The sequence below is a fragment of the Mobula birostris genome, chromosome 16 (genome assembly GCF_030028105.1).
Source record: "Mobula birostris isolate sMobBir1 chromosome 16, sMobBir1.hap1, whole genome shotgun sequence".
Classification (NCBI taxonomy): Eukaryota; Metazoa; Chordata; class Chondrichthyes; order Myliobatiformes; family Myliobatidae; genus Mobula; species Mobula birostris.
This window is the reverse complement of record NC_092385.1, coordinates 14,504,377-14,517,574: the sequence shown is the minus strand read 5'-3', so window position 1 is coordinate 14,517,574 and position 13,198 is coordinate 14,504,377. Positions and strand designations below refer to the sequence as shown.

Here is a 13,198-nt window from a genome sequence, read left to right as displayed (position 1 = left end):
TCCAGCACATCCTCTTTCTTAATATCTACATGCCCAAGCATTTCAGTCCACTGTAAGTCATCCTTACAATCGCCAAGATCCTTTTCCGCAGTGAATACTGAAGCGAAGTTCTCATTAAGTACCTCTGCTCTCTCCTCTGGTTTCATACACACTTTTCCACTGTCACACTTGATCGGTCCTATTCTCGCACATCTTATCCTCTTGCTCTTTACATACTTGCAGAATTCCTTGGGATTTTCCTTAATCCTGTCTGCCAAAGCTCCTTCCTGCTAGCCTTATAATCTTCTAGATCTCTATCATTACCTAGTTTTTTGAACCTTTCGTAAGCTCTTCTTTACTTCTTGACTAGATCTACAATAGCCTCACTCCAGGGAAATAACAACCGATATTTGGGAAATCAAAATCTCCCACCATGACAACCCTATTATTATTACACCTTTCCAGAATCTGTCTCCCTAGCTGCTCCTTGATGTCCCTGTTACTATTGGGTGGTCTATAAAAAACACCCAGTAGAGTTATTGACCCCTTCCTGTTCCTGGCTTCCACCCACTGAGACTCCGTAGACAACCCCTCCATGACTTCCTCCTTTTCTCCTTTTGTTCATAATACTCCTTGCATTAAAATGGACACATCTCAAACCATCGGTCTGAGCGCGTCCCTTCTCCATCACCTGCCTATCCTCCCTCTCGCACTGTCGCCAAGCTTTCTCTATTTGTGAGCCAACCGCCTCTTCCTCCATCTCTTCAATTTGGTTCCCACCCCCCCAGCAATCCTAGATTAAGCTCTCCCCAATAGCCTTAGCAAACCTCCCCGCCAGGATATTGGTCCCCCTGAGATTCGAGTGCAACCCATCCTTTTTGCACAGGTCACCCTGCCCCAAAGGTGGTCCCAATGATCCAGAAATTTGAATCCCTGCTCCCTGCTCCAATCCCTCAGCCACGTATTTGTCCTCCACCTCACTCTATTCCTATACTCACCGTCCCGAGGTGACTACCTTTGTGGTCCTGCTTCTCAACTTCCTTACTAACTCCCTGTAGCCTGTTTTCAGGACCTCCTCCCTTTTCCTACCTATGTCGTTGGTACCAATATATACCACGACTTCTAGCTGTTCTTCCCATTTCAGGATATCGTGGACACGATCAGAAACATTCCGGACCCTGGCACCTGGGAGGCAGACTACCATCCATCCTTCTTGCCTGCGTCCACAGAATCGCCTGTCTGACCCCCTAACTATAGAGTCCCCTGTCACTGCTGCCATCCTCTTCCTTTCCCTACCCTTCTGAGCCACAGAAAACATCCTCTCCACATCCACTCTACCTGTCCTTTCAACATTCAGTAGGTTTCTAAAAGATCCCCACGCCATTCTAAATTCAAGTGAGTACAGGTGCAAAGCTGCCAAATGCTCCTCATATGTTAATCCCTTCATTCCCGGAATCATCCTTGTGAGCTTCCTCTGGACTCGTTCCAATGATAATCCATCCTTTCTGAGATAAGGGCCCAAAACTGCTGACAGTACTCCAAGTGCGGCCTGGCTAGTGTCTTATAAAGCTTCAGCATTACCTCCTTGTTTTTATATTCTATTCCCCTTTTATGCTGCATCAGACCTGGCGTACAATGATTTCATTCTACTTTGCAGTCGTACTGAAAAATGACAATGAACAATCTTGAATCATGAATCAAAGAAAGAACCAGCAATATGCACCTTCTGCAGAACAAATTCAAAGTGAGAGCAAATGGGGGCGCGATGGTAGCGTAGTGATTGGAACAACACTGAACAATGCCAGTGACCGGGGTTCAATTCCTGCCACTGTCCGTAAGGAGTTCGTACTTCCTCCCTGTGACTGTGTGGGTTTTCTCTGAGCGCTCCAGCTTCCTTACCCATGGCCCAAAGATGTACCAGTTGGTCAGTGTAAATCGCCCTGCGGTTAGGCTAGGCATAAATTGTGGATTGTTGGACTGAGAGGGCCTATTCCGTGTGTATCTCAATAAATAAACAAATATCCACATCCTTCATAGCCCATCTTCAGATCTTTCTGCCTCATTTATTTCAGACTACTCTAGGAAGTAAGTACAATTGGAGCAAACTTCAAGTGCAACTTCCAACCCATTTGTGAAACTCGAATGGTCTCAGGCAGCACTGGACAAGGGTCCTGAAGATGTTTAGTTGGATCATATGTGCAGTCTGATGGGAGTGATAAGAAGTGTCCTAAAGGTCATGGGTTAAGTGTGAAAGGTGAAATGTTTAAGGGGAAAATTGAGTGGGAACTCTTTCACTCAGAAGGTGATGAGCAAGCGGAACGAGCTGTCAGTGGAGGTGGTTGATGGGGGTTCGATTGCAACATTCAAGAGAAATTTGGATAGGTACATGGATGGGAAGGGTATGGAAGGCTATGCTCCAGGAGGCAGATCTATGTGACTAGGCCGATTAATGGTTTGGCACAGGCAAGATGGGCCAAAGGGCCAACTTCTGTGCTGTAATGTTCAATGACTCTATGACTCCAAATGCAGACAAGCCTAAACATGAGATATAATCGTAACAGCTTCATCTGTTAAAGGTCGGCATGTGTGTGTAACTGTATCAGCCAGTTACTTGCTTAAAAACTGAACCGTCCTCAACCAGTCTGCAAAACATTTTGTTTGCCAGCTTCTACCTGTTCTTCAGGTACGGCCTAATGTTTAATGTTAACCCATGACATTCACATTAATAATTAGGGTGAATAATAAACGGAAGAGATTCTGCAGATGCTGGAAATCCAGAACAACACAAATAAAATGCTGGAGGAACTCAGCAGGTCAGGCAGCATCTATAGAGAGGAATAAACAGTTGACGTTTTGGCTCAAGACCCTTCAACAGGACAGTTTGCTGTCTTTTGCATGCTGGTTATACATCCTGTTGGTGCGGTCTTTCTTTGATTCTACAGTGGTTATTGGATTTATCGAGTATGCCCAAAAGAAAATGAATCTCAGGGTTGTATGTACCTTGATAATAAATTTACTTTGAACTTTGCTGAAGGAGAGATGGTGTCCTTTGTGGTTCTGAGATCTGAGTGAGGAAACAAATAATGGGGGGAGGTGGAGGGGTTGGTCCATAACCAATGATCTCCTCATGTATCTGTTCTGATGAAAGGTCATTCTGTTTCTCCCTCCATAGACACTGCCTGACCAACATTCTTTTAGTTTTATTTCAGATTTCCAGGATCTGCTATCTCATGTTTTTTTATGTTGTCGAAGATTAACTGAGGAAATTCTCTCCAATCTCTCAATCGTTAGCTCATAGATGAAAGATTTGCAAGCCTATGGGAGAAATATTGTGTTTCTGGCTCAAAGTAAAGGAAAGGAAGATAGTTTCACAAAAAAAAAACACTTCATAATATAGATTTCAAAACTTTGGAAACTGAATCTGAAGAAGTTTGACGTTATCACATGCATGATCAAGGGCAGGCCCAATGCCAGGTCCTACAGAATTCACCATCAGACACAGAAATTGCAGAATACACCACATCCTCATCATTATCCCAGTAGCAATCAAGTTCAATATAAATTTATTATCAAAGAACCTATTGTATGGTATGTCGCTGTGTACTTCTCTCAGAGTTATTTTCTTGCAGGCATTCACAGTTGAACAATGGAGTACAATAAAATCAGTGGAAAACTGCACACAAAGACTGACAAGCAACCAATGTGCAAAAGAAGACAAATAATAGTAATGATACATAAGTAAATAAACAATACCACATAATAAATAATAATGGTCATGGTTGTTGTCTGTCATGTCCAACGATGACAGGAAACCTGTGTGGGAGAGTTTTTAATATGGAAAAGCCATTGCACTCTTTCAACCTCAGAAGTCCGGGTCCAGTAGTACGAACAAATGTCACTAACTGCAGTCCTCCTTGGTGGCAGTGGATGACCACGACGCCTTCGGTGCCTTGTCGTGCCCTTCTCTCTCCATGCAGCATTGCAGGACCGCCTTCCCGGCTGCTGGGCCCCAGAGTAGATCTGATCTGTGCAGTCCGCCGGACCTGACTTGACATGCCGGGACAGACATGTCCCTATCTCGCTGGGGTATGAGGCCCACCGGCTACCCTCACCTGGTGGAGCCTGCCTGTCGAAGCAGTGTACCGGGGTGGTGGCCTCTGTTGCATGCGAAGAGCTACTTGGAACCACAGGTGAGAGCTGGGTGTCAGCTGTTCTGTTATGGAGAGCAAGAGGTGCCACCCCTCCCTGGACTCCTCATACACCCTACACCCTACATACAGGGTCGCCAACTGTCCCGTATTAGCCGGGAGATCCTGTATATTGGGCTAAGTTAGTCTGTCCCATATGCGACTGCCCTTGTCCCGTATTTCCCCCGCTAAACTAGAACGTTCCTATGAAACCATTCGTAAGCCGAAATGGTGTAAAGCGAAGAAGCAATTACCATTCATTTATATGGGAAAATTTTCTGAGCGTTCCCAGACCCAAAAAACAACCTACCAAATCATAATAAATAACACATAAAACTTTAAAAAAACACTAACATATAGTAAAAGCAGAATCAGGAAGATTAAGCCAAAACCGATTTGTAGAAAAAAATCGGCATGTACACGCATGCGCACGTCACGCATGCACACACAGGTGCCCCACGCAAGGCTTCATGGTCATGGTAGTCTTTCTCGGGGTAAACACAAGTGTCCCGTATTTGACTGCTACGTTTGTCCCTTATTTGGGTGTGAGAAAGTTGGCACCCCTACCTACATAATAAATATTAGACGATCCGTGGCTCCTTCCCAATGCTACTTGCCACAGTAGAACATCAGGCTTACAATGCCCTCACAATAAGAAGGCCGTAGAAAGCCTCATTGCTCCCAGACTGCACTGGGGCAGTTCCCCTCTCCCGACCTCAGAAGTCCCCTCCCTGAACACCTCACAACAGCTTGCACATTTCCATCTCTGGTGCCAGGCAGCACGTGCACAAGCAGAGGAAGCAGAAGTTAACACAGGGGGACAGATTTAGCCGGAGTTCCCACCCTCACTACTTCCGGAGAGGAAATTGCTGACACCAGCACTACTGGCATGGTTGGTGGTGGAACGTTTAGTGACGCTTGTGGGCTCCCCTCCCCCCCCCCGGTGCATTCTGTGCATGTGCTGGTTGTAAATGCAAGCAACGCATTTGACTGTATGTTTCAATGTTCATGTGATAAGTAAATCAGTATCTGATGGGGCTCGTCAGCTGTGGTTGGCAGCTCATCCAGGAGGGCAACTCTGATCTCAAGCGTCCGCTGCCTTGCGGCTATGCTCACCCACGGGGAAGGCTTCAGGAGTAAACCCCAGGGGAAAAATTAGAGCTGGAATTCCTAGGGCAGTCCTGCCTTGAGTTTAACACTGACTGGCAACTTCTGTGACGAGACTGGTGCCAAACTGCATCAGTATCTGTCGTTGCTTTGGGGTCTTCAGATACATGTGGGGAGGGTAGGCAATAGCTTGCTTATCTAGACAGTTAGGCCACTAGGTCACAACATCCATGGTCGACCCTGACCTATGGAGGCCTACTATCTGAATCTAAGGTTGTTAGTGGGAGGGCTATCTGATTAAAGGTGATGGTAGCAATGTAACTTCCTCTCTTCAGATTGCCTCTTCTACTTTCCAGGGCTACAAATGGGCATAAGCAAGCTCAGCTCATCTTCCCCATCCTCCCACCTGTCCTACCCATCCCTCCCTTCCCTTTATTCTAGTTTTCCTGCTTCTTCCTTCTGTAAAGCAAGAAGCTCATTCTGATCAGTCTATAGGGAAAAGTGCAACAGTGGGCAACAGCACGAGTTCAAAGTTCAAAGTAAATTCATGATCAAAATACATTTATGTCATCAAAGTTCAAAGTATATTTATTGTCAAGGTATATATACTATACAGAACCTTGAGATTCGTCTCCTTATGGGCAGCCACAAAGTAAAGAAGTACTACAGAACTTGTTAAAAATAGGTGATGTAAGACACCCAATTGGCTGAAAAAAATCAAATCATGCAAACAATAAAAGTAAGCAAATAGCAGTCAGAACTGAAGTTCACGAAAGTGAGTCCTCAGACACGAAGCCAGCCACAGCCACATATTCAACCCTGAGTCATTTTCTTGCAGGCATTTACATTAGAAACAAAAAAACACACATACACACACAATGGAATCAATGAAAAACGACACAAAAACATAGACGGACAAACAACCAATGTGCAAAATTCTTCCATAATATTTTTGCTTTGTTAGTTTCATATATCGCCATTGCTGTATCTCTGGGATACTTTTTAATTGATGTCAGACAATAACCAACACCACAGGAGTTGCTAAACCTTTGTAGGTAACTTTAATTAGGGTAACTTGTTACTTTCAAACACTTGTAAGGTTATACCAATTGTCATCAGAAATTTGTGAGCAATTAATCTGTTTACTTTAAACAGCGGTACTGGTAAATTAGGGGTGGAGATTGTACGGGTTTAAAGAAGACTGCATGCATCTGGATGGCTTAACATGAAAGGCAACAGAAACATACAGATGTGCACACAGACACTCAGTGGCCACTTTGTTAGGTACACCTGTACACCGGCTTGTCAATGCAAATATCTGATCAGCCAATCATGTAGTAGCAACTCAATGCATAAAAGCATGCAGAGATGGTCAAGGGGCTCAGTTGTTGTTCAGACCAAACATCAGAATGGGGAAGAAATGTGATCCAAGTGACTTTGGCTGTCGATTGATTGTTGGTGCCAGATGGGATGGTTTGCATATCTCATAACCTGCTGATCTCCTGGATTTTCACACACAACAGTCTCTAGAGTTTACAGAGAATGGTGTACAAACTAAAAACATCCAGTGAGTGGCAGTTCTGTGGGCAAGAACATCTTGTCTATGAGAGAGGTCATAGGAGATTGCCCAGACTGGTTCAAGCTGGTAAGAATGTGCCAGTAGCTCAAATAACCATGCTCCACAGCAGTTGTGTGCAGAAGAGCATCTCTGAATGCATAACATAGTGAAAATTGGAGTGGCTGGGCTACAGCAGCAGAAAACTATGACTCAGTGGCCACTTGATTCCATACAAGAAGTACATTGTTTGCCTCAGAAAGGTCATCATATTTCATTTTAAACAAGAGAACACATGTTGAAAAATGAGTCTGCCCCACATGATTTGTCATAGCCATTGCGAAAATTGTCAAAGTTGTTTCTTTGTAAGGATATGATATATTTTTAATAAGTTAAGAACTAACTACTTTATTGTTAAGGCTTGAAATTTTCAACAGATGTAAAATGGTCTAAAAGCATACTTGAAAATCTGTTTATTGAGCAATAAAACTATGTGAGAGCACAACATCAACTATAAAGAACTTATATTTTCACATTTTCTGCATTAAGCCTTTAGAATGTTAATCAACACAGTTTTTTAAATATTGATGGGGTGTCTGTATTGCAAATTTCCTGCCCTGATAGTAGTAATAATAATAATGTTCTCATTAATAACACTATTATTTCAATAATAGTGTTCTCATTAATCTAATCTAATGATAATAATAATTATTATTATTAGATTAGATTAATGAGGACACTCAGTCCTCTTTTATTGTCATTTAGAAATGCATACATGCATTAAGAAATGATACAATGTTTCTCCAGAGTGATATCACAGAAAACAGGACAAACCAAAGACTAACACTGACAGAACCACATAATTATAACATATAGTTACAGCAGTGCAAAGCAGTACCATAATTTGATGAAGAACAAACCATGGGCACAGTAAATAAAGTCTCAAAAGTCCCCGAGTCTATCGACTCCTGGGTCCCCGATAGCAGGCGGCAAAAGGGAGAAACTCCCTGCCATAAACCTCCAGGCACCGTCAACTTTCCGATGCCTTGGAAGCAGCCGACCACAGCCGACACTGAGTTCATCCGTCCGAAAACTTTGAGCCTCCGACCAGCCCCTCCGATACAGCCTCCCGAGCGCCATCCTCTGCCGAGCGCCTTTGACCCCACCCCGGCTGCTGAAACACGCAACGCCGAGGATTTCAGGGCCTTCAGCTCCGGAGATTCCGGTTACCACACAGTAGCAGCGGCAGCGAAGTGGGCATTTCAGAAGTTTTCCAGATGTTCCTCCGTACTCTCACGTCTGTCTCCATCAAATCAGGATTGTGCACGGTCCCCTACTTGACAGATAACAGATATTCATCACCGGAAAGGCCACGCACGCTGCTGTCGCGCCACCATCTTCTCCTCTGCTATTATTACAGTATTATTATTATTGTTGTTAATAATGTTATTATTTTCATTATTATTATTATTATAAATTTTATTTTTTTCTCAACTCCAGCTGGCAAAACCTGAGGTATGAACACAGACAAGTACCCTCTTTTCTCAATTGCTTAGAACTTTTGGACTATTCTAGTGGTATTTAGTATTGTGGCTTTCTGAAGATTTGCATAGATATTGCTGTTTAACCCAAATTGATTAATGCTGTTATGTAGTGCCTTTGGGATGATATCAGTTGTAGATATTACTATCGGGACAAAGTATACCCTGTTCGTGTTCCAAAGTCTTTCAATTTCCTCTTTTAATTCAGCATATTTCCGGTGTTTACACTTACTAATTTCTGTATGTTATGTGTGTTTGGAATGGCGATATCTATAATATTAAGTAAATTGCTCTTGCTTGTTTATCCTGTATTATTATATCGAGACGGTCATTATGGATTGTCCTCTCTGTAATAATGGATCGGTTGTAATATAACTCTTTTTGCACTGGATGTCCTTAATGTATCTGCCTCCCCCCACACAACAGCAGTGTGATCCAGGCACCTGCCACTCTCAGTGTAAAAAACCTTCCTCTGGCATCTTCCCTAAACTTCTCTCCACTCACCTTTAAAGGATACCCTCTGGTATTGGCTGTCGCTGCCCTGGGTGAGGCGGGGGGGGGGGGGAGAAAAGGCACCGGCTGTCCATTCTGTCTATACCTCTCATAATATTATACATCTCTATCAATTTGCCTCTCACCCTCCTTCACTCCAAAGAGAAAAACCTGAGCTTGCTCAAACTTTCATCATAAGATATGTCTCGTCATTCAAGACTCTCCCACTTGGAGAAATTGCTGAATCCCCCACCTGTCAAAAATTTAAATTCGGACTGCAAACCAGGCCCAAGAAGAGACTGATAAAGAGATTAACTTTATCTCCTTTTGAACGGGATGCCCAGAGATCAGGATCCCAAGCTCAAGGAGTGGCATACTCATATAAAGATTATACATTCATATAAAGATTGGCTTTATTTGGCACATGTACACTAAAACATACAGTGAAATGCATTGTTTTGCACCAATAACCAACACAGTCTGAAATTTATGCTGGGGGCAAGCATGTAGTATCACTGTGCTTCTGCCGCCAACTTATCATGCCCACGACTCACGAACCTTAACTCTAACCGTACATTGTTAGAATGTGGAAGGAAATCACAGCACCTGGAGGAAACTCATGCGGTCATGTAGCAACTCTTTAACGACAGTGGCAGGAATCGAACCCCAATCAGTGTCCACAGGTGTCGTAGAGCATGACCACGCAGGTCGTGCACTCTTCTTGCTGCTGCCATCAGGAAGAAAGTACAGGAGCCTCAGGACTCACACCACCAAGTTCAGGAACAGTTACTGCCCCTCAACCATCAAGCTCTTGAACCAGTGGACAGGAGGCCCATCCTCTCATATCCCCTTTGCCAATCACCTGTCCAGCTCTTGGCTCCATCCCTCCCCCTCCTGTCTTCTCCTATCATTTCGGATCTCCCCCTCCCCCTCCCACTTCCAAATCTCTTACTAGCTCTTCTTTCAGTTAGTCCTGACGAAGGGCCTCGGCCCAAAACGTTGACTGTACCTCGTCCTAGAGATGCTGCCTGGCCTGCTGCGATCTTCAGCAACTTTTATGTGTGTTGCTTGAAATTCCAGCATCTGCAGATTTCCTTGTGTTTGAGAAGACTGAAATAATTGTTTTTGGTGCTAAAAAAGGAACAATTAAAAGTCAGTGCTCACTGATTTACAGGTACATAGCATCAAAGAAGCAGCAATAACGAGTTAAACTTATATTGGACATAAATTATACATCACTTTTACAAGAAAACACAATTAGAACCTAAAAAAGTCAATTCTGTGCGAAGTGGTCATAGCTTGGCTAAATTGTAGTGACTAGGGTTTGGCCAGTTGTTTCAAGAACTGAATGGTTGAAGAGAAGTAGTTGTGCTTGAACCTGGTGGTGTGGGCTGTTAATATCATGCCTCGCTGACTGAAGTCTGCTGATGAGGAAGTTGAGTATCTTATTGCAGGGGAGGGTACAGAGGCACAGATCTTGAAGATAGATTTTTCCCCAGAGAGTAATGAGGGCCTCTATTTAGAATGGAGATGAGGAGGAATTTCTTTAGCTACAGAGTGATGAATCTGTGGAATTTGTAGCCACCGGCAGCTGTGGAGGCCAAGCCTTTTGGTTTCTTTCAGGCAGAGGTTGATAAATTCTTGATTAGTCTGGGCATGAAGGGATACGGGGAGAAGGCAGAAGATTGGGACTGAAAGGGAAAATGGATGGGCCATGATGAAATGGCAGAGCAGCCTCGATGGGCCAAATGGCCTAATTCACTTCCTATATCCAACAGTCTTACAATGAGTTTGGATAGAATGATTGAGTTGAACACTGAGCTCTAGGTGATGAACAGCAGCTGGAAGTACGAGTTTCTATTGCCCAGATGATCCAGAGCAGAGTGAAGAGGCAGAGAAATTGTGTCTGTTCTTGACTCGTTGCGGTGGTAGACAAATTGGAGCGGATCCAGGGAATCTCCGAGGCGGGAATTGCTTTGCGCCATATCCAAGCTCTCAAAGCACTTCGTTATGTTTGACATATGTGTTACCAGACGGTAGTCATGGAGAAATTTCTCCACATTCTTCTTGGGCACCGGTACAACAATTGCCATTGACGTAGTCTGCAGGGTTGAGGGACTTCTCCAGCTGACCCTACTCCTCCAGGCCCAGTGGAAGAAGGAGCCTAGACCATGGTTCTGGTTGATACTTGCAACCTTCAATAAAGGATGTACTGTTTGTTCACTGCCTGGAGAAAGGGCATTTTTGTTTAGTGCTATTATTTCAGCAAACAGCTTTATTTGATGCAGGGAAATAAAAACTAAAGATTTGCTTTATTTGTCACATGTACATTGAACATACAGTGAAATGGGCCGTTTGCATCAACCACCAACACAGTCCAAGGATTGCACTGGATGCGTTTGGCGCCAATATAGCACGCCAACAACTCACTAACCCTAATCCACCCGCCTTGCTCAGGCTTGCAGGTCTGATTGTCTGATCTATCACTAGTGGCTTCAGGGCACAAAGCACATTGCTTAGCTAGCCTTCAGCACAACGCAGAAACAGGATGAATCAGAGAGGAAGCAGAAAAAGCCAGATAATCATGGGGAGAATATAGAAGCTCCTTACAGACAGTGATGGGAATAGAATGGCAATCCTTCCTCCCTGTGGCTATAAGACTCTAAAACTCCTCCTTAAGTATATAAGTATATGGTTTCATTCCTCATCTGTATTTTGCCCTATTACTTTTTAATGCACATTTTGTATTTTTCTCGCACATCAATGCTTACATTTTGTATTTTAAAGTATACATTTCTGACTGATCAACCTTGCAACAATAATTTCCTTCGGGATAAATAAAATTTTACCTTATCATGATCGCTGTCACTGCAAAGCGTTAAAGCTAATTGCTGTGCTCTGTGTTGCGAATATTGCTTTCGGGCGCTTTAAGTGGTGCATGAGCAGATCAGGTAGAAGCAGCACTCAGCAGGAAGCCAACAGGGCAACCGTATAAAAACAAAGAGCATAATTTCATCACTGCAACCATATACTGGTGCTGAGCCACTCAGAGTGGGTTTCATTTTTCTTGGGCCAACTTCCTCTCTGATTCATTCTCCTTCTGCTTTGTGCTGAAGGCTTAATAAGCAACGTGCTTTGTGCATTGAAGCCATTGGTGATATATCAGAGAATCAGATATGTAAATCTTAGCAAACTCACGTCAAGCCAGCAAAATTAGTATCAGAATCAGGTTTAATATCTCCAGCATATAGAAACATAGAAACCCTACAGCACAATACAGGCCCTTCGGCCCACAAAGTTATGCCTAACATGTCCTTACTTTAGAACTACCTAGGCTTATCCATAGCCCTCTATTTTTCTAAGCTCCATGTATCCATCCAGGAGTCTCTTAAAAGACCCTATCGTTTCCGCATGCCGTGAAATTTGTTGACTTTGTGCTGGCAGTACATACTAACAGAGTAAAAAAATCATGAATTACAGTACCAAAAAATACATATATACACGAGGGGTGATTGATAACTTCATGGCCTAAGGTAGAAGGAGTTAATTTTAGAAAACCTAGCACATTTATTTTTCAATATAGTCCCCTCCTACATTTACACACTTAGTCCAGTGGTCATGGAGCATACGGATCCCTTCTCTGTAGAAGTCGGCATCTTGGTCCTCCAGAAAGTGGTCCACAGCAGGGGTGATTGATAAGTTCGTAGCCTAAGGTAGAAGGAGATGAGTTATTAACTTCAAACTTTCTGCATAATCACTCAAAGAGTTGAACTGCACATGCATGTAACGAGAGCTGTATAACTCAAGTACAATTCAGTGCACATGTCTTAGGTGTATCTTCTTCTCTTCGGTTGTCCATCGAAATCCAATGACGACGTCCACGCCTTTAACGGTGAGATCTTTGATGACTATACAGTCCTATCCTGGACCCACAAGCTCTATTGCAGGTGGGACATGTATATGTGGTGGTGGTGGCAAACATGGCTGCATTTCTCCTGGCTCTCTTCTGCTGTCTTCTGGCTGTTCTTTCCATCTCCAGAATACAAACCCCGTCCCTACACAGCTGTTGCCACGTGGTACGGTCAGCAGTAACCTCCTCCAGGTCCTCGGGTCTGATCTTGCACTTCCTTAAAGCATTCTTCATCTGATCCTTATAGCACTTCTTCAGCCCTCCAGCTGAGCGTCGACCATGATGTAGCTGGCCGTATAACACTCTGCGGGGTAGCCGACATGGGGGCATCCTTATCACGTGCCCCAGCCACTGCAGCTGCCGCTGGGTGATCATGACCTCAATACTCCTGCAGTTGGTCTTTACAAGTATTTCAGAGCGAGGCACC

The 13,198-nt window shown here is 43.8% G+C and overlaps 1 long non-coding RNA gene across 1 annotated transcript; it reads right to left on the bottom strand.

The window, feature by feature from the left end:
* Positions 1–5,909: 5,909 nt before the first annotated feature.
* Positions 5,910–11,805, bottom strand: LOC140210834 (uncharacterized). Its single transcript, XR_011889305.1, has 3 exons — positions 11,711–11,805; positions 9,871–9,992; positions 5,910–8,161 (listed from the first exon to the last, which is right to left on the bottom strand). It is a non-coding gene; the product is annotated as an uncharacterized lncRNA (long non-coding RNA).
* Positions 11,806–13,198: the final 1,393 nt, after the last annotated feature.